We start from the raw sequence: 20627 nt of genomic DNA on the forward strand, positions 1-20627 counted from the left end.
GGGACAGTTGTAAAAGACAACCTCTCACCGGACCTCTGGCATACACCAAAGAAAGCCACCTCACCTCTCCCCCGGATCTCACAAAACACAATCCCCCCCGCCCCCAGGGAAGACAGACCGCAATCGGACTCGGGCTTGCACCTTTTGATTGGATGAACGGCCGCAAACATTCTATGTCATTTTCTTTTAAAGCTTCACTCGTGCTTGTAAAAAACCGAGGTCTCACTGAAAGAATGCCCTGACGTGGTTGCTTCCAAGCTAGCTGGTTTACAAAGTTCCTTTTCGCTTTAACGATGATTTCCAAGAAGGGAAATAATCTATCTGTAATCTGTCAACACAGGCACCTTCTTCTCCGTTAAGCCACGCGGTCACCACCAGGAAGATGAACGCACCAGGCCGACCCGGAGTTTTCGCCAATTCGTCTCCAAGCCTTCCAAGAGGGAACATAAACAGGCCTTATTCGCAGACACAGGCCCTCACGCAGGGAGACCACCGCTTCACCGCTGCTGCCCCTGCCAAGGGCCCCAGGTCCCACCGAGACTTGAACTCGGATCGCTGGATTCAGAGTCCAGAGTGCTAACCATTACACCATGGAACCAAGCCGGCTGCCCACCTCTTGCCCGTGACGAAGGTTTCTGCTCTACGCACACGTCTCGCTCTGTCGCACGGCCAAGTCCAGAGTGAGCCAAGTTGCGCCCAGAGTGCTGCGTGTGGCGGGTCACTTCCGGAGCCGTCCCTGGTGGTCTAGTGGTCAGGATTCGGCGCTCTCACCGCCGCGGCCAGGGTTCGATTCCCGGTCAGGGAAGGTGGATCTGTTGCTCTTCCCCTAGGACCTGTGAGTAGATAGTAGGGTTTTTTGGGCGCGGCCTATTTTGTTATGACGTATGCCCTAAGCTTATTAATATTCCTACGTCATAATTGGGGGGCGTGATTTTAGAGTTATTTCCTTAATTATTCCTACGTCATATCCGTCAGAAAGTGTACACCCCTAAAACCCTGAACAACAAGGCCACCCATAAAGACCCCCCCCCCCCCCTGAAGGCAACGCCCCGAAACTCTCCTCTCTCTTTAAGACCCCGCGCTGCTTTTAGGCAATACCTCTTTAATTCTCAGCATCTGAAACATCCCGCTTCTTCAACATGTCCAGCGACATCAACATGAAACCCCGCAAGAAACAATCCCGGGCAAGGGTTCCTGTACTCACCAATTTGAAGATTGAACGCTCCTGGGTGTTGTTCTGGGGGGGTCGACGGGGTTACCGCTTTAAAAGGGATCCCAGCTATGTTGGAGTGGAGCTTTTTGCTTTGGGAGAGAAGGAGGGTACGTTGGAACCTTTTGAGACGGTGATTGAATACTCTTTTGAGGACTGGTTGAAGGTGATGGCATGGAGAGACCTGGGGCTTGTGGATAAGACTCTAGAAGGCTTGCAAGAGGGTCCAAGAGAAGGCGAAACGGAGTCTCCGACTCAGAGTTTTGAAAGGTGTGAATGGGAAAGCTTGCAGAACTACGGTACAGTGGTGAAGAGTCTATCTCTAACTACTGATCGTAAGGTTTTGTTTAGCAGTACCCTGATTACAAACCCTATTGAAGGGGTTGTGGAGGATCCAGAAAAACAGGTTACTGAAATTATGTTTGACGCCGTGGACTGGCCGTTCTTGAAAGAGGTCATAAACTGTATAAATGATGGTTTTGACATCTTGACCAAATGTTCACAACTGGATTCTGTTAGAAGGAGAATATGCTGGATTATGGATTATATATCCCCCTTGAATGACGACGACGATGATAAAACAGACGACCTGTGGGGGGTTGGAGGGGGGTCTGACGGCTCAGGGTCTACTCTCTTCTAAGAGGGCGGTGTGTCGTGACGTAGTGAAGAGATAGGATAAAAGGCGCAACAATTCATTCATGGTTTAAAATTAAAGAGAATGTCTTACCCGAAAGCTGCGGACGTCGACAGGCTCTACAGGCCTCTTCAAACCCGGGATCACCCCTGGTTCTATTCCCCAGATTTTGTATACACTCCGGAACCCTCTGACTGCGGTTACCCTCCAAGACCTCAGACCCCGGTCCCTCAGGACGAAACAACATGAGGAGCGATGGATGTCCAAATGAGTCTCGGGGATCCCCAGCCTCTGGAGCTCATGGAGGGCCTCGATTTTGCCGAACTGTCTACCGTCTGTGCGTCTCAGGAGGGGGTCAGTCCAATGGATGTAGAAACACCCCACAAACCACCAGGCGACCCAATGAGCATCGGACGGTCTCGGGGGCGTGATGAAGACGCAGGATTTATGCCCGGGGTAGGTGTCCAAGTAAGCAGAGTGGTTAAAAGCACCCTGGTGTATATTCTGAGTGCTCTCATCGACCGAGCTCTGAAAGAAGTCTGTCGGGGGTGTGAAGTGAATCACCCCAGTCAGTTGAGACACAGTTGTTTGTTTGAACCAGACCGTTACTATTTCCTGTTCTATTTCAACGTGTTTTACAGAAGACTGAACAAACCGTGGCTGAAACCGGCACTAATCAAGGCTCTGTCTTACTCCCACATACATGTCACTGCTGGACAAGTCCAGAAAATCATAGATGAGATTTTGCTGGAGCTGAAAAAGGAGCCGTTTATAATAGAGAAACTTGGGCAGCTGCTCAATGACCTGGATGAGCCAAGTAGAAAAACCGCTGGCAAGCTAAAAGCTTATTTCTTCCGTAAAGAAGTTAAAGCTGGGGGCAGCGACGAAGAATTCGACATCTACGCCACTGATTCAGACTCTGACCTGAACTAAGGGACTTTGAACATGGGGAATGTTCTGGACTGCTGCTGCAACTGGTTCTGTCATCAACACTCTGCAGCTAACCTGAGAGCGCTATTACACCATGTGCTTGACAGAAAAGTAGCCAACGCGAGCCTTTTCTCTACAGATTTAACCATCGATGAGGATCAACTTTCAAACCTGGAAAAGTTAATGGTTGCTGTAACAAAGACCGGGGGGTACGAACACTGGGATGAAGCGCTCAAGGGGGCCAAGAATGATATTAGGCCATTTCATCAACATCTGTATGACCTTTTACTGAGCATGTTTAATACCCCTCTGTTTACTTTTAAAATAGGTCATATTGTTGTTTTATTTACATATGTAACTGAGGTGTGTGCCTACAAGATAAAGAAACAGGTATTTGTTGATATAGATCAAGTAACCAATCATCTGATTTCTTTTTGTCTGGACCGTAGAAAAAATTGTTGTGTATGTTATACTTTTCTCAAATGTCTAAAAAGGGGTATCTGCTCTCCTGAAGTTGAATAAAAAACCTTGTATAAAAACTTTGCGCATAGTGTGGGTCTGTGTGTTTATTTGGCAGAATGACTCGGCAAGCTCCCCAAATGCATGAACTATACTACAACCCAGCCAAGATTGGGGGTTTGGCGGGTAAGAAGGGTTTTCAAAGAGGACTCGCTGAGGCCGGCGTGAAGGTTAATGATGTGGTTGTTTCAGAATGGTTACGGGAACAAGACGCCTATACCTTACATAAACCTCTCAGGATTAACTTTAAAAGAAACCGTGTATATGCAACTGACATAGACTCACAATGCCAAATGGATCTAGTCGATATGTCAAATTTATCAAAACATAACAATGGTCACAAATTTATGTTGATGTGTATCGATGTGTTATCAAAATATGCCTGGGCTCGCATTCTACATAATAAAACAGGTCGGGCGGTGACAAGGGCCTTTGAGGATATATTGTCCCAGGGACGATGTCCTAAAAAACTGCAGACTGATAAAGGAAAAGAGTTTCTCAACAGAGAATTTCAGAATCTACTGAAGAGACACAAAATACATCATTTCACCACCGGTAATGAGCTTAAGGCATCGGTGGTGGAGAGGTTTAACCGCACCATAAAGACCAAAATGTGGAGATATTTTACAGCGGTCAACACGTTCAAGTATTTTGATAAAGTTCAGGATTTTATCGATGCTTACAACCAAGGGTATCACGCCAGTATTAAAATGAAGCCTATAGATGTTGATCAAAGTAATTCTTTTAAGGTCTATAAAAAATTATACGGCCCATTTATTAAGAAGGGGAAAACTACTTATAAGTTCAACATCGGTGATGTGGTTCGCGTTTCAAAGCTAAGGAGTACTTTTGCCAAAGGTTATGAACAAACATTTTCTGACGAATATTTTACAGTTACCGAACAGGTGGCTAGAGACCCCCCCGTGTACCGGTTAAAAGACTATGACGGGGAGGATATAGAAGGAACGTTTTACGAAGCCGAGTTACAAAAAATTATTGTGGGTAAAGACATTGTATACAGAGTTGAAAAGATATTAGCTGAGAAAACCCAGAACCGGAAAAAATATGTGTTGGTGAAATGGCTTGGATGGCCTGAAAAGTTCAATAGTTGGGTCCCGGAACAACAGGTTTGTGATATTCAAGCCTTATAACAACATGCCCGCTGGTGTGATGGGGTCATTACTTTCGATACTCAAGATGGAATCAGGAGGCTTCTACGTGACTCTACCCAGTAACGCCTCTCTCGATATATACCCTAAAAATGAAATATCCAGTTACACGGTACAATTTGGAAAATCTATAGATCTAAGGGGGTCGTGGGAAGTGGGGTTGGCGGAAATACAGTATCCTTACACTTGGGCTGTTTTACAAGATAAGGATGCCACCTTCGCCATTTTTGACGATGTTAAAAAGAGTCAATGGACATTCACGATGCAAGGAGGTTATTATGACAATGTGGATACAATATTAGATGAGATGCATAAACAGTTCTCAGAAGGCACCCCCAACATCAAGCTATATTACAACCCTACTAAAAACAGAGTGTACAAGGTGTCAAAACCTGGTATTAGCATTCAAACCAAAGGACAACTGGGGCGTATATTAGGGTTCTATTCTGACACAGAGAGCAGGTTCTCAGAAGTGGTGGCACCCTTCCCGGCTGACATCAGTGGCGGCTTTTACACTCTTTATGTGTATACGGATATCATAACACACCAGAGGGTCGGGGATAGCTATGTCTGACAGAGCGAGACGTGTGCGTAGAGCAGAAACCTTCATCACGGGCAAGAGGTGGGCAGTGGGCTTGGTTCCATGGTGTAATGGTTAGCACTCTGGACTCTGAATCCAGTGATCTGAGTTCAAGTCTCGGTGGGGCCTGGGGCCCTTGGCAGGGGCAGTGGCAGGGAAGCGGTGGTCTCCCTGCGTGAGGGCCTGTGTCTGCGAATAAGGCCTGTTTATGATCCCTCTTGGGAGGCTTGGAGACGAGTTGGCGAAACCTCCGGGTCGGTGTGGTGCGTTCGCCTTCCTGAAACACCAAGGGCTGGGGCCCCCCGGTGGCGAGGGGTTTAAGTACTGTGAAGGAGAGAGGGACCAGAATTGGCCTCTGCAGAGTAGTGAAGATGGCGGTGAGGACAGCCACGAGGCCGAGGAGCAGGAGCAGTGGGATGAGCCCTGTGAAAGTCCGGAATGAGAGACGGATCTAGGATATCCGAGGCCTGAACCCAAGAACGTTCCTCTGGACCATACCCCTCCCAGTCGACCAAGTACTGCAGGCGTCCTCTGAACCATTTTGTGCAGAATATATTCTGCATGTCTTTTGCTTCTGGCCGGCATGTTTCTCAAAACATCCGTTACAACATCTCCCTCTGAACTCTCAACAGGTTCGGGCACCGCAACATCTTTATCAACCGTACCCCCCGCATCAGTCCCAGAACCATTTTCTTGAGAGGCCATGGTTAAAGTTAAAATGTTTTGATCTTTTTCACCCTGTCTAACCAGACGGAGGTAGCGCTGTAACGTGTTGCTATACATCTGGGCTTTGGAATACTGATTTAAATCGGCCCTGGCCAGTGTAGCTTTCATTTCAGAGTCCAGGTTGTTTTCGGCCGTTTGTCTAATGGGCTCTGGCCCGACAACATTTTTTCTCAGTTTCTCAAGCTGCTCCTGAGGGATCAAAAACATTTTCTGAGCATATTCCATTATTAACCCACTCTGGAAGCTAGAAGACTGGTTAGGAAAGGCACGGCTATGCTCAACAGCGGTCCTATAAAACCTCCGGTTTGATTAATCTTCTTTCTTTTTCTTTTAATAGAATACTTCTTATTAGCGATGATCTTGATAACCGCTTTTTGTTTTTTGAGTTTAGAATGTTGAGAAGGGGTTAGGGGTATATTACCGCGTAAGATGTTAAAAGCTATTTCACACAGGGTCTCGATCAAATCCGAGGGGGCCCCTGCCAGCACAGCTTTCCTATGGCGCGGGCTCCCCTCAAATAACATTTGCAAAAGCGGCAGATTTCTTTTAATCCGAACAGACATTCTTATTTATTTCCTTTTCTTTAGCACATACACTGCCGGCCAATCGGGCGGGCACAAACCTGTTCTGAGGCGAAAGTCTTCTGGGGTTTGTGCTTTTAAGTCCACAATCAAGTACCCGTAGGGTTTTTTGGTGGCATCCTCAAATGCCTCCAAAAAGAATTTGGTCTGGTTAGGGTACATTTGACGAGCCAAGACGGTGACCTGTAGTTTATCTCTGGGGTTTTTAAAAAGAATTATATAATTGGCATTTAAATTAATAGTGCGGCTTTTTTTACCTTGAAAAAATAGATTTTGAACTAAATAAATAATACTTAAATTCCTATGATGAGTGTACTTTACCCTATATCTCTAAACAGAGTGTACAAGGTGTCAAAACCTGGTATTAGCATTCAAACCAAAGGACAACTGGGGCGTATATTAGGGTTCTATTCTGACACAGAGAGCAGGTTCTCAGAAGTGGTGGCACCCTTCCCGGCTGACATCAGTGGCGGCTTTTACACTCTTTATGTGTATACGGATATCATAACACACCAGAGGGTCGGGGATAGCTATGTCCCCCTTTTGAGAAATGTACTTATTAAAGGTAAAAGCAATGACATGGTCACAATTACTTATGACAAGCCACACTACGTACCAGTCTCAAAGACCCACTTTGACAACATCACGATCGAAGTAAAATCGGATCAGAATATCAACGTACCCTTCCGCTTCGGTAAAGTTATTGTCAAACTACATTTTCGACCCCTGAAACAGTGTGTACATTGTTAAAATGGCTACCTCGAGGGGTTATGTAGATCCTAGCGCCTATGTGGATTATTACAAGATGCAAGCCGTGAACGGCTTGCCCGGTTTTGTAGGAGCCCCCACAATGTATGGAGCCGGTCTAGGAGGACTCTTTCGTGGTCTCTTTAGAATGGCCGTACCCCTGCTTAAGAGAGGCTCTGCTATAGCCAGACCCCACTTGAAATCAGCGGCTAAAAATATTGTTAGTGACGTGTTCACCAATGTTATGAACCGGGCAGCTAGCCATGAGCAGCAGGAGGGTTCGGGTCTCATGGTAATGGCGAGGAGGGGGGGTAAAAGAAGAAACAGTATGTGTCCACCAGGGCGACGAAGATCCGTGGCTAACAAAAAACGAAGAAGCTCTCATTCTCCAACATATCGTGGAAACACTTGGAGAAGGAAGCAGCACAAGAAAAAACCTGCAAAAAGAAAGTCTCAAAGAAAGACAAATAGAGCCTCAGGATACATCTTTTAAAAATGTCTTTTGTCCACAGTCTATCGGAAGAATGCGTCAAATCAGAACTGGATCTGTTTACAGTTCCATACACTCAAACGAGTATAGATAAGAGCATATATGTAGAGATACCCCCTCTTTCCGCAATTTCAGATACGGCCCCTCTGGAGTTTTTTATTGCTGGCAATGGCGAGGATTATATTGATTTGAATAACACATTTATTTTAATGAACTGTAAAGTGACTGATGAGGATGGCGATGCAATCGAGAAGACGGCCAACGCTGGGGTCATCAATTACCCGGTGGCCACCATGTTTTCACAGGTGGATGTGACCCTGGGAGATCGGCTCATTAGTCAAAGCAGCAATACTTACCCCTATAGGGCCATGATGGAGTGTATCCTTAATTATAGTGAGGAGACCCTAAGCAAACAGTTCAGCCCCGGCCTTTTCTTCAAAGACACCCCGGAAGCTATGGACGACCAGGATCCAGAGGGACTCAATAAGGGTTTGCAAAAAAGAACGGCCTTTTCAACAGAAGGGAGGACCTTTGAGCTAATGGGACATATTCATGCAGACATATTTTTCCAAGAAAAACTCATGCTCAACGGAGTAGACATTAAAATTAAAATGATCCGTAGTAAAAGTGCTTTTTGTCTGATGACCCCTGATACTGAAAAATATAAACTGACCATATTATCGGCCTCGCTGTTTGTGAAAAAAGTATCCGTCTCCCCGGCGGTTAAACTAGGACATGCGCAGGCTTTAATGACGGCAAACGCCAAGTACCCGATCGAAAGAGTCTATATGAAAGTCCACAGTATCCCCGCAGGGACACGGGTGATGAACCAGGAAAATCTGTTTCTAGGCCAGCTCCCAAAACAGGTTATTATAGGTCTCGTGGATAATGATGCATTTACCGGGGTTTACAACAAGAACCCCTTTAACTTTAAACATTATAACGCGGAATTTATAGCACTGTACGTCGATGGTGTGCAGGTTCCATCCAGACCTTTTCAACCTGACTTTGAAAACGGCAACGCGGTTCGTGAATATTACAGTCTAGTACTGGCTACGGGTCGCCATCTCAAGGATCAACCTCTGCTGATCGATCGCCGGGAATACTGCAGCGGTTACACCCTGTACGGTTTCAACCTGACCCCTGACGAAGAGTGTGGACAACATTTTTCACTGATGAAGACGGGCAATATGCGTTTGGAGATGCGTTTCAAGCAGCCTCTACCACGCACTGTAAATATGGTCGTGTATGCTGTGTTTGACAACATTATTGAGGTGAATCAGAGGAGAAACGTTCTGTATGATTATTATTAAAATGAACACCAGAGAGCTCAACCACATCATGAATGCCCTGGACGGCTCACGGAAAGTGTTTCAAGGAGTCTACGCCTGCGACCAGCTGCCTAAATTTAAGATCAAGAATTTACCTGCAATGTACATAATCAACACACACCCTAAAAATATGCCCGGAGAACATTGGCTGGCTATTTATCTAAGGGAGGACCGCCGTGGGGAATTTTTTGATTCCTATGGAAACCCCCCGGATTTCAGACCTTTCCCTCGGAAGATCAATAACTTTCTGCTCAACAACTGTCAAGAAACCATTTACAGCGGTCGTCAAGTACAAAGTCTTCAGACCTTCACTTGTGGTCAACACTGTGTGTTTTTCTTATATCATAGATCTAAAGGAAGGTCATACCCCGATATTATGTCCTTGTACAGTGAGGATTTAGGCCAAAATGATACAAAAGTGGCAGAGTTTGTCAGGACACTGTGGACCCCCCCTTATAACACAATTACTTACGACCCTAGCCAGCCATGTATACAGATGGGGTGTTCTTGTGAGGATTTTAAAAGATGTCATGCGTGTTAAAGTGAAAAAATAATGAAAACAGCCTTTGAATCATTAGTTTTGTTTTTATTCAACACAAATCTTATACAAAGCAGGGTTATGTTATAAATAAATGTACAACATTTGAAAATAAAAATAAAAAATAAAAAAATTGTTTGTCGGTTCCTTATTTACAGGGGAGACAAATAAAAACATGAGATTAATAAGCTTCCCAACGATGGATAGATCCTGAGGAGGGTTGCTCAACACGGTCAGAGTAATGAGATATCGGCGTCAGATCAGTCACCACCTCTTTACACAGACGGATTTTTTGTCGCGTTTCCTGGTTAGGGACTGTTGATTGGGGCATGTTCAGACAGGCCATCGCCTGTAGGAAAGCATTCCAGCCTACAGGTCGGCGACTATCGGGTACCTTATTAGTGCTAGTGACACTCTTCAACAAATCAAACATGTGTGAACCTTTGATCAGTTGTCCTTTAAAAACAAATTCACCCTGTTCATTCCAAGTCGTTACCCGCGGTTTCTGAACCATTTTGTGCAGAATATATTCTGCATGTCTTTTGCTTCTGGCCGGCATGTTTCTCAAAACATCCGTTACAACATCTCCCTCTGAACTCTCAACAGGTTCGGGCACCGCAACATCTTTATCAACCGTACCCCCCGCATCAGTCCCAGAACCATTTTCTTGAGAGGCCATGGTTAAAGTTAAAATGTTTTGATCTTTTTCACCCTGTCTAACCAGACGGAGGTAGCGCTGTAACGTGTTGCTATACATCTGGGCTTTGGAATACTGATTTAAATCGGCCCTGGCCAGTATAGCTTTCATTTCAGAGTCCAGGTTGTTTTCGGCCGTTTGTCTAATGGGCTCTGGCCCGACAACATTTTTTCTCAGTTTCTCAAGCTGCTCCTGAGGGATCAAAAACATTTTCTGAGCATATTCCATTATTAACCCACTCTGGAAGCTAGAAGACTGGTTAGGAAAGGCACGGCTATGCTCAACAGCGGTCCTATAAAACCTCCGGTTTGATTAATCTTCTTTCTTTTTCTTTTAATAGAATACTTCTTATTAGCGATGATCTTGATAACCGCTTTTTGTTTTTTGAGTTTAGAATGTTGAGAAGGGGTTAGGGGTATATTACCGCGTAAGATGTTAAAAGCTATTTCACACAGGGTCTCGATCAAATCCGAGGGGGCCCCTGCCAGCACAGCTTTCCTATGGCGCGGGCTCCCCTCAAATAACATTTGCAAAAGCGGCAGATTTCTTTTAATCCGAACAGACATTCTTATTTATTTCCTTTTCTTTAGCACATACACTGCCGGCCAATCGGGCGGGCACAAACCTGTTCTGAGGCGAAAGTCTTCTGGGGTTTGTGCTTTTAAGTCCACAATCAAGTACCCGTAGGGTTTTTTGGTGGCATCCTCAAATGCCTCCAAAAAGAATTTGGTCTGGTTAGGGTACATTTGACGAGCCAAGACGGTGACCTGTAGTTTATCTCTGGGGTTTTTAAAAAGAATTATATAATTGGCATTTAAATTAATAGTGCGGCTTTTTTTACCTTGAAAAAATAGATTTTGAACTAAATAAATAATACTTAAATTCCTATGATGAGTGTACTTTGTGAAAGCTTTTTCCACTTCACTGTTGTCACCGGCCTGCTCCATCAGGTCATCAAGGATCACTAGATTAGTTTGTCCGGGCGGGAACAGGTCATCGTCACACAACGAGGCGGGGAGACCTTGCACAAATTTCAGATTATTTTTTTTTGATGCCAAATCATCGTAGAGAGGTTGCCAGCAAGAGTAACACCACACTATGTTGTCAAGAGCTTGGGACACGGTTGCGTCCACATCTTCTATGATGTTCTTTATAAGATAGCTCTTACCCGAATTGGAGGGACCGGCTATAATACAGGAGAAAGGGTGTTGAAGTCTGTTATCAAAACCACTGCTAATATCCATAAGGCAGAGTGGTATAATCAGTCTTCAACACTCTTTTATTGTACACCACCCTGAACCGTTTGTTTAGTGATCTATTTTCCAATGTGTACCCCTTTTTATTGTGATAGATCTGATTTCCGGCTGTAATAATCTCGCGAGGAGGCGCGTCTTTCTCGGTTACAAAACTTTGTACCAGGGTCGTCAGAGACTTGATGTTAATGAGCTTGTTGTTACAATGGTTCAGAGTGAAACCCTTAACTTTCATACAGGTCTTACCCGCAGCCGTTCTGTATGCGTAAGTCTTAGGACCCCCTGAAACAAACTCCACTATGTGGTCCTGAGGATCTAGCTCGCTCGTTAACTCCCCAAGGTAGTCCCCGAGGGGAGGGACCCAATCCCCTGGCCTGGTGACAAAGATTACAGAGTCAGTATCATGATAGAGCGTGCGTTCCTTTAGCTGATCCATTAAGTTGTACAGTTCAAGCCGGGCGTAAGCCGTGGTAAAAACCGCTATGAAAACATTAACGTTTCCCTGTTTGGTGGGGAAATCTTTAGGGGCCCTCCACTGGACCTGTGCCACGTGGTCATTTAAGAATTGAAAGTGTGATACTGCATGTTGTTTGGAAAAGATAAATTCTATAAACTGTTCAGGGGTTTTAATCAAGGTTGTGTTTAGACGGTTATTTCTTTCCCCAAACTTACCCCACAGACTGTTTAAAATCAGTTTGGACATTTGTCTCTTGGCGGGGTTTACAGTTATGTTCCCCGGCTCTAGACGGATCCCTTCCTTTTCAAAATATTGCTGAACGTACCGCTCTTTGGCAGCGGAGTCAACACACCATGAGGGATAGCCCGATGCCTCCTGTTTCTCTTTCAGATGGGTCATAATGTACTCAGCAAAAAGAGTATCAGATTTTTCAGAAAAATGCCAAACCTCATACACCTTACCGACTCTGTAACCTTTCTCCACCGCCTTGTCAAGCTCAATGCTACACCAGACACCCGTCAGCGCTCTCTCGTCATCACTGTGCAGACAAGAGGTATTTTGATTTTCAGTTTCCACACACGTTCTACACAGAGGGAACATCAATTTTCCCGAACACCTGTAAGGCAACACGGGTAGGAACAGCTCACGAGGAGGGTACATGGTGACTTTGATCAAACCAAAGTACTGTCCGATTTCGAGAAAGTCACGATAAACAATGGTTGGATGCCCCACCGGGTACATTTTGGTCTTGTTGACATAAGGGTACAGACTGGTGAAATCATAGTAATCTACTCTCTCACCCTCCTTTACCTCATAATGTAAACAGAGGGCGTTGATACGACCCCCAAATAACGCATCCCTGGGCTCTAGACGTTCAGGAAAGTCCAAGGTTTCCATAAGCCGTTGTACCCCCACATCCTGTTGCTTCAAGGTCGTCCACGCGTGTTCCCAAATCACCAGTACATTCAAACCATAGGTGTTTTTTAAAGTTTCAATTCGTTCCTGGAAATCATAGTACATATCACCGCAGAGTTTTTGTGTTACGGGGTTAAAGGTGTTTGGGTCGAAGCACTGAGGACAGCCATGGTAAATACAACCAGCAAACTCATAAGCGGTACGCCGCCCAGACACGTCGCTAAAACCGTCTAAGTAGTAAGGACCCATTTTGACTTCCTCTTGATTTAAAGCATGTCTGATGAAGATGTTATCCCGGGCACTCAGATATTCCAGCCACTGTATGGAGACAGTCGAAAAGTTCTTTTGTCTAGCACGATAGTTGTCAGAAGTGGTGTCCGCTATAGTGTTTTTCTGCAAGAAATTGGATCGATACATTTTCATGCAGAGAGACGCTATGGTCACACTTTGCAAAGGGTCGAGACCCGACGTGTTGATAACCTCGGTGCGGAAACGCAAACAGGCTTCTTTAAGGATCACCACATCATTTTTACAATAAGCGGCCATCTCTTCTCGGAAATCAAAAACACCCCCCTTAACCGTATTGTACCATTTAAAGAATTCCTCCCTCTCATGAGACATCATAGTATCAACCCCATAATAAGAGGCGGGCGGGTAGGACCCTCGATAATTTTGAGTGTCCTTAGTATTAAAAAAATGGCAGAACCAACCTTTCTTCTGAGCCTCAAAACCCAGAGCTTTAGGCAAAGCGCTCAATTTCATGGGGAGGAAATTTAACGAGTCTATGTAACGTTGGTTGAAAGCCTCGTCGGTGAAACACATGATCTTGCTACCCTGAGCTATTATTTTTGGGGTCACCCCATTTTCCACCAGATACTTCATCAATATGTAAGAATCATAACCCTTAGCATTGTGGGCAATAAATGTGTAATTGAGGTATTTTGGACCGCGATACCGCGTAAAGAAATCCCTGACACAACTCTCACCGCTAGCTGACCACTCACAATCCAACATGTCAATACAGTGTATATAATTAGCAACATGGACCCCGTTTTCTTGCCGGCATTCAAAATCAAAAAAGACATACCGGTTGTGCGGCGGCTCCTTTTTAACCGGCTGAATAAAGCACTGGTGTTCAGACCCCGGGGTTAAATCCGCATTACAGATCCTACATCTCGGTTCCAGACATTTGTGTGGTTTAACCTCATGAAAACGGTACTGGAGGCAACTGCGGGCAATATTTAGTTTGATCACAATAACTCCGTTTTTTAACCCCCTCAGCAGCGGCCCTCTGCACCTTATGTTCGGAAAAACAGAACGCGGAGAGACAAATCCTTAAGCAATCTTTACATCGGATGGTAGGGGCCAAACCCTTACGACATTGCGGATTGAAACAGACGTTACAGTAACCGTCACAGCGGTGCTTAAGCTTATCATTGAAGGCCTTATAACACCAATGACAAACATACGAACAACCCAAAAAAGCCGTCAAACTCTTTATTCCAAAGTAATGACTATCACTTAGGAAGAGAAACAGTGTCTGTGTATGGGTTTCAGGATGTGTCTGAAATTTCACAAATACTTCCTTTACCTCACAACGGTACCACACAACAATTTTTAAAGACAACAACTCCTCAAACATGGCAATGTCTGAAAAGGCAACCATCTGTTGAGAGTTTAAGCCGGCCCTCTGATGAAGCATTAAAGCCTCTTGCATAGCTTGGGGTTCAGGCATGTCGGGGGTGAGTAGTTTTATTAAACTGTAAGCAAAACAGAGCTTATTGTCCCCATTGGAACTCACCACTAATTGCCTGAGCTTGTTCCTAATTATGTCGTTCTTCAAGCATTTCGACAGTCTTCTAAGCGCCCCACCCTCAGGGTTAGGAACCACATTCATTACCAGAGACAGACTTTCATCAGCTAAGATGGATGCGTTACTTTGCAATAACGCTTCGATTTTAGCCAGAAATTCATCAACATCTAAATTATCTCCACTCAGCATTACAGATAGGTTGCTAAACAAATCATCCCCTCTGAGTTCTAACTGTACAACATCTCGAGGTCTGACCCTTTCAGCAACCTGTTCAAGCATGTTTTGCAAGGCCTCGTGTATGTTGACAAATATTTCTGCATAATTGTCACAATTTAAAAGTTCTGCAAAATTAAAACGCTGAATCATTTCAAAATTGTTATAGGCCGGTCTATCTATAATCACGGGATCACTGGTACTTTTGGACACATCATCATTTTGAACAAAGCCTTCAACCCCTACATTCTCACAGAGCATGTCATCCACAGCCTTATCAGTCTCAGAACCCTCCACATTCCGAACACCCCCACCGCTGACATCTACAAAACCCCCTTTTTGAGGAGGCTCATTTAAAGCCTGTAAAAGTCCTTCAAAGATATCCACCCGGTTAATGTCAAGACCCTCCTCTATAGTGACGGCTGCTTCTGCCGCCGTACTGTGTTCTAATTGTCTCAAATCATTTATAATAGGGGCAGAATTTGGTCGGGGTAGCGTCTCCAAAGCCTCCACCATTTCAAACAAATCGGGGTGAACTAGGGGTTGAACCTCTATAAGCGCTACCGTTGGGAGGTGGTTATTTAGATCATTGACCATCTGTAACAGGTCGGGGTTCACGGTAAGTCTGGTAATTCACATTCTATCGGTGGTGATTGGGGGTTATTTAAATCATTTATCATTTGTAATAGTTCCTGGTTCATTGGGACATCAGAGGAGTTCACAACAGGGCCGAGGGTGTTCTCTCGGGAAGGTCTTTTTGGGGCCCTAACTTGTTCATAATCCTTTAGTTTGTGAGTTCTTTTACCAAGTCCGGACATTTTTTTTATTTTTTATTTTTCCAACAACCCACAATAGTAAGGCGTTTTGTATCTATTAAAACATTAAATACGGTACAATTCGTTAGTAAGGGTATTAATAAGGGTGTTTTGGCTCTCTATCACAAGGTTTTGCCCCACTAACACAAGTCTTTGATTTAGTAACAAGGTATGTAGCAACTCATGCCGACCTTCAGGAAGTAGCTCCGGGGGATGGTGTCCTGGCTCAGCTGCAAAGGATGGTCGCTCCGGTAAATCTCGGTCGAAGGAGGCAGGGAGCGAGCGTATACTCACGGACGGAGACCAAGAAGGCCTTTGCGGTGACACCCTGGCCAATCGCGGTGTACTGTTCAGCGTTTCTGTAGCCAAGAAACGGGGCTGGGGGGACGATGTTGAAACCAGTCCGTCGTTGGGTGGTGTGTCAACCCTGACTGACGGCGACCCCTGAGGTTGTTGGTTGCCTGTATTTGTTCCGCCCGACAATGCGGCGGGCTGAATCTGGATTGTTGAATTACCCCCAGAAGGCTGTGGCCTGAGTAGATGTTGGGGGGTCTCCAAGACCACCGTGGGGGATCCTCTCGGTGATCTCTCCGGGGAAGATGTTTGATCCCACTTAGACGGGGTAATTGTCCTCAATAGCTCATCCACAGAATGACTATCCCAAGAGTCTTGGGAAGAATAAAAATATACATTACATTTACATCTTTAAACGGCGACAGAAATCAAACTTAAAACAACATGTCCAGGACCTTCAAAACCTTTAGCTTTTTTAGACCTTTGAAAATAGGCTTAGACATTCACTACAACGCCTTATTATTTACAGACAATATATTTATTAGGACTTGATAATAAATGTAAAACAGAGAAGCCTCTGTAAATAAACTGTTTCTTAAATGTAATATTGTTAATAAAACACTTTTTATACACACACACACCACATTTCATTTTTAAACGAACCTTCCAAGTGTAAACGCTTCCTGATCCCGGGACTTCCTGTTTCACAAACGTTTTCACGATCTGTTTAAATATTAAATACAATGAACACCTTCAAGCCTTTTCCTACAGCCACTTTAAAACAGAAGTATAATTGCGGGAGATAAGCCAAACAACTTACTAAAACCTTTCGGACAGCTTTACTTCCTAACCAGACGGTCGGGCAATCGGTCATTTCTAAACACATGCCCCAGAAACAAGCCTAGACCTGTCCGGACTTCTAAAGATCTTTCCCAGAACCCCCAAGACCTACAGGAAATGGGCACCCCTCGCTTAAATATTAGCCCTCAACGGGCAAACAAAACCCTTTTAAAAACATTAAAGTTTGAAAGATCTTACTTACCTCCAAAGAATAATCGTTTCTTATGTTTTTCAGCTGGTTTAGCTTTTTGCACTTCTGTGAAGGTAAGAGACATGTTTAACCTTTAACCACCCCGCTTTATAAAAAGCTTTAACCTCTTACAAGCGGCAGATATATACTCACCGCTATCAGATACAGGGGCTGACGGCCTTTCAGATTCTTGAAAGGTTACGGTTCTCGAAGGTAAAACTAAACAAGCCCTCGATGTGGAAGGCCTTTCGTTGTCTCGAACCACGTTTCTTAATACTGTTAGAAAGGATATTTTTTAAAATTAACAAAACGGGCCTCAAACATCTTACAGAAACGTTATACAAACAAACAGGGGTTTAGTTCTTACCCGGTCGGCAGACAGCCTGTCTAGGGACAACCACTTCTCTTGGTTGATCCTCGGAGACATTAATCACAGGCCTTTCGATAGTTTCTGTGTAATTAAAGAGACCGCCATTAATATATATTAAAACGTTTTCATAACTCTAATGAGCCGCTTCAAAACACAACCACACACCCATACATAAGAACCCTTGAGCGCAAACACAAAAATCTTACCGTCGTTGTTCCAGATGATCTCCTCAGCGTTGGGAATTAACTCCTGTTGACTGGCTGAAAAATAATTTTACAGAACTTAAAACAGATGTTATAACCTTATTTACAATACATGCCCACAACCCGCTCTGAGTCAATGAAAATAATCTGAAGACTTACCTAAAAACTCGTTTAAATCAAAGTCGTTGATGTTGTTTCCGGACATTGTTGATCTTTAGGCTTAAATCGAAAGGTCAGTATGAGTCTGTCGAGCTGAAGACCAGACCTTCATACTTATACTGATGGCCGGATGCCGGATCTGCTTGTAAGGCATTGTTCTGGGCTGGCCTTTGTGCCGTCCTGTTACCAATTAACATATCAAAACCAACCAATAAAATGACCCTGCATCAATTTCAAATAGAAACCAAGATGGCGACGATCTCTCTCCTCTCTACTCTAAACTTTTATTAGAACCTTTTGGTCTCTCAAAAAAACATTTTTAAGCATCAAGACCTATAGTCAATAAACACTAAGAATATTTCAGGCCTTTATACGCGCTAAAAAACAACCTGAGCCAAGAAAGTAACTATAAAGATCTAAAATAAGTAGCGCTTTTACAGTGATTTTTTTTTTTTTTTAATAGCGATGCTTTGTTTGGTATTAAACAAGTCACAAACTACTCAGAACAGCGTTTATCCCCACAAAAGAGATATTTGGGTTTATTTTACAAAGCTTATAAATTATATAGTTTAAAAGTATTCTGAATGTTTTGAGACCACACGCCATGCCTACGTTTGTCTGAGCCCACCCCCGTCCCCCGTGGTGTGAGTGATTTAGCCTTGAGTGTTGTGATCTATTTAGCATTGAGTGATCAGTTGTTTTTATTTTTTAAATGATTCCTTATCATCAGGGATTGAGCCTGCTAAAATACCTTAAAAACATATCCTTATCTTAAGTCTAACTCTTATGAGCTTTAAGACCCTAGAATGTATTTAAGTAAAACGAATGAACACATTATGTGTGAGATAAAATATAACCACAGCTTTTTTTTTTTTTTTTTTTTTTTTTACAAAAACAATTAACCTATACCGACAAACACCCACACACACACACACCCTCTTTTTTTAAATTTTATTTTTAATTAAATTTGAGGGGAGAGACAGAGCCATATACATTGGGGTTAACATAAGTACCCTATGCAAAACAGGAATTGTTAGGACCTGTGACCATTACAGACAACAGAACTTGTTGATCTTATAAAATGATTGGGCGAGAGAGAGAGATATAGAGACAGACAGAGACAGAGCCAGTGTGAATGTGATAAACGCACTATTCAAAATGGCATTGTTAAGACCTGGGACCATTACAGACAACAGAACTTGTTGATCTTATAAAATGCTTGGGCGAGAGAGACAGAGAGAGAGAGACAGACAGAGACAGAGACAGAGACAGTGTGAATATGATAAACGCACTATTCAAAATGGCATTGTTAAGACCTGGGCCCCTTACATGTATATTTAAAAAAGACCCCCAACCACTACAGGAAGAGCCGACCCATTCACACTCTACAGTTGACCAACAAGAACAACAAGAACAACCGGTTATGGGTGGCCTTGTTGTTCAGGGTTTTAGGGGTGTACACTTTCTGACGGATATGACGTAGGAATAATTAAGGAAATAACTCTAAAATCACGCCCCCCAATTATGACGTAGGAATATTAATAAGCTTAGGGCATACGTCATAACAAAATAGGCCGCGCCCAAAAAACCCTACTATCTACTCCTGTGGGGTGCATTTTCTCTCTCTCTATCTGTGATTAAATCCTTACTTATATACATATTTCCATGAACGTTTCTGCAGCTCATGTAAATCACATCACACGACGGGCCGTGATCTTTTCGGTCACTTTGAAAGTTTTGCTCATGACAATCCTTTTCTATTGCGGCACGATGGCTGCCACCGAGGATGGAAAGTCATCCGCAGTTGGCTGCAAGCTTGCCTGAAGCGCAGGAAAGGACTTACTCGCGACGTGCCACTTAAAGACTGAAGAAGTGGGGGTCGGCCTCACCGAGAGCCCTGAGGATTAGCTCACGTGGTAGAGCGCTCGCTTAGCATTGTAGCGTTATGTTGGGTGTATTTGGATAAGAGCATTTGGACTCTGAGCTGAAGCACTGATCTAAAGAAAACCTCTCCCCCCCAAAGTTATCAGATTCCCTTAGCTCATCAGCTTGGAACTGGTTTGCATCAAAGTGACAGTTTTGGTGAGGATGGCACCAAGAAGAGGCCAAATAGTTTGGAATTCTGCTATGAGATGTCTGGAGAAAGGGGCCTGTAGGTGATAAAAACTCTTTGAAGTGGACGAGAGCCGAAATCCCGACATAGAGCTACGAACCCAGGCCAACCGGCATTTCCAAAAGATGGCATGGATTGACATCAGTCATTAATCAAGCCCCCCTCCAATAGGACACTGGGGGCTGAAACCGAAATCCAATCTCAAAAACTCAAGAACCAATCACCTCTTGATCTGACAGACTATAAGGAACAGCGGACAGTCTTTCTCGCTCTCTCTCACCTGAACCAGTAACTCGCTGCCACAGCTCAACCTGTAGCTCTGTTGCCAGAACCGGAACCAGAAACCAACTAAGTCTTTGCCGGCAACAGAAGAGTTAAACTGGGAGAAGGAGATTGAGCCGTACGAAGAATTCTTTTAAAGGACTTTATTAAATAAAGAACTTTACAGACTGCGCTGCCCGCCTGTGCCCACCTGATCAGTGGAGTTTTACAGCTGGACAATTGACTAAGTCGACTGTATACGAAAGTGTCAGTCATTTAAATAGCTATTTGAGTCTTAAGAAACTTGACCCTTGGAACAAACACGGCCCTGCTTTCCTCAAATACTTTGTATTCAAATAAGTACGGTGAGAGACCCTGCTTGCCAAGAAGATTTTGTGCACAACCTTGGAGCCTTCAAACCAGTGGAAAATCTGTTTGGAAACGACTCTACTTTCGCGAAACCCCAACTTCCAGGTGTATCGACTGAGTGGAAGTTCTTGGACAAAGCCGAACCGGACTGCCTTTGTTCCAAACCACACGGACCTCGTGCCGTGTGCTGTTATCTGAGCCCGAAGCCAG

The 20627-nt window shown here is 44.2% G+C and overlaps 3 non-coding genes across 3 annotated transcripts; 2 read left to right on the plus strand and 1 right to left on the minus strand.

Annotated features, from left to right (window-relative positions):
• Positions 1 to 526: 526 nt before the first annotated feature.
• On the minus strand, positions 527 to 598 carry trnaq-cug (transfer RNA glutamine (anticodon CUG)). The gene has a single exon. It is a non-coding gene; the product is annotated as a tRNA-Gln (tRNA).
• Positions 599 to 733: 135 nt separating this feature from the next.
• Positions 734 to 805, plus strand: trnae-cuc (transfer RNA glutamic acid (anticodon CUC)). Its single transcript has one exon. It is a non-coding gene; the product is annotated as a tRNA-Glu (tRNA).
• A 4294-nt stretch (positions 806 to 5099) lies between these two features.
• Positions 5100 to 5171, plus strand: trnaq-cug (transfer RNA glutamine (anticodon CUG)). The gene has a single exon. It is a non-coding gene; the product is annotated as a tRNA-Gln (tRNA).
• The last annotated feature ends 15456 nt before the right edge of the window (positions 5172 to 20627 follow it).

This window comes from Amia ocellicauda, chromosome 6, assembly GCF_036373705.1.
Source record: "Amia ocellicauda isolate fAmiCal2 chromosome 6, fAmiCal2.hap1, whole genome shotgun sequence".
In the NCBI taxonomy this organism is placed as follows: domain Eukaryota; kingdom Metazoa; phylum Chordata; class Actinopteri; order Amiiformes; family Amiidae; genus Amia; species Amia ocellicauda.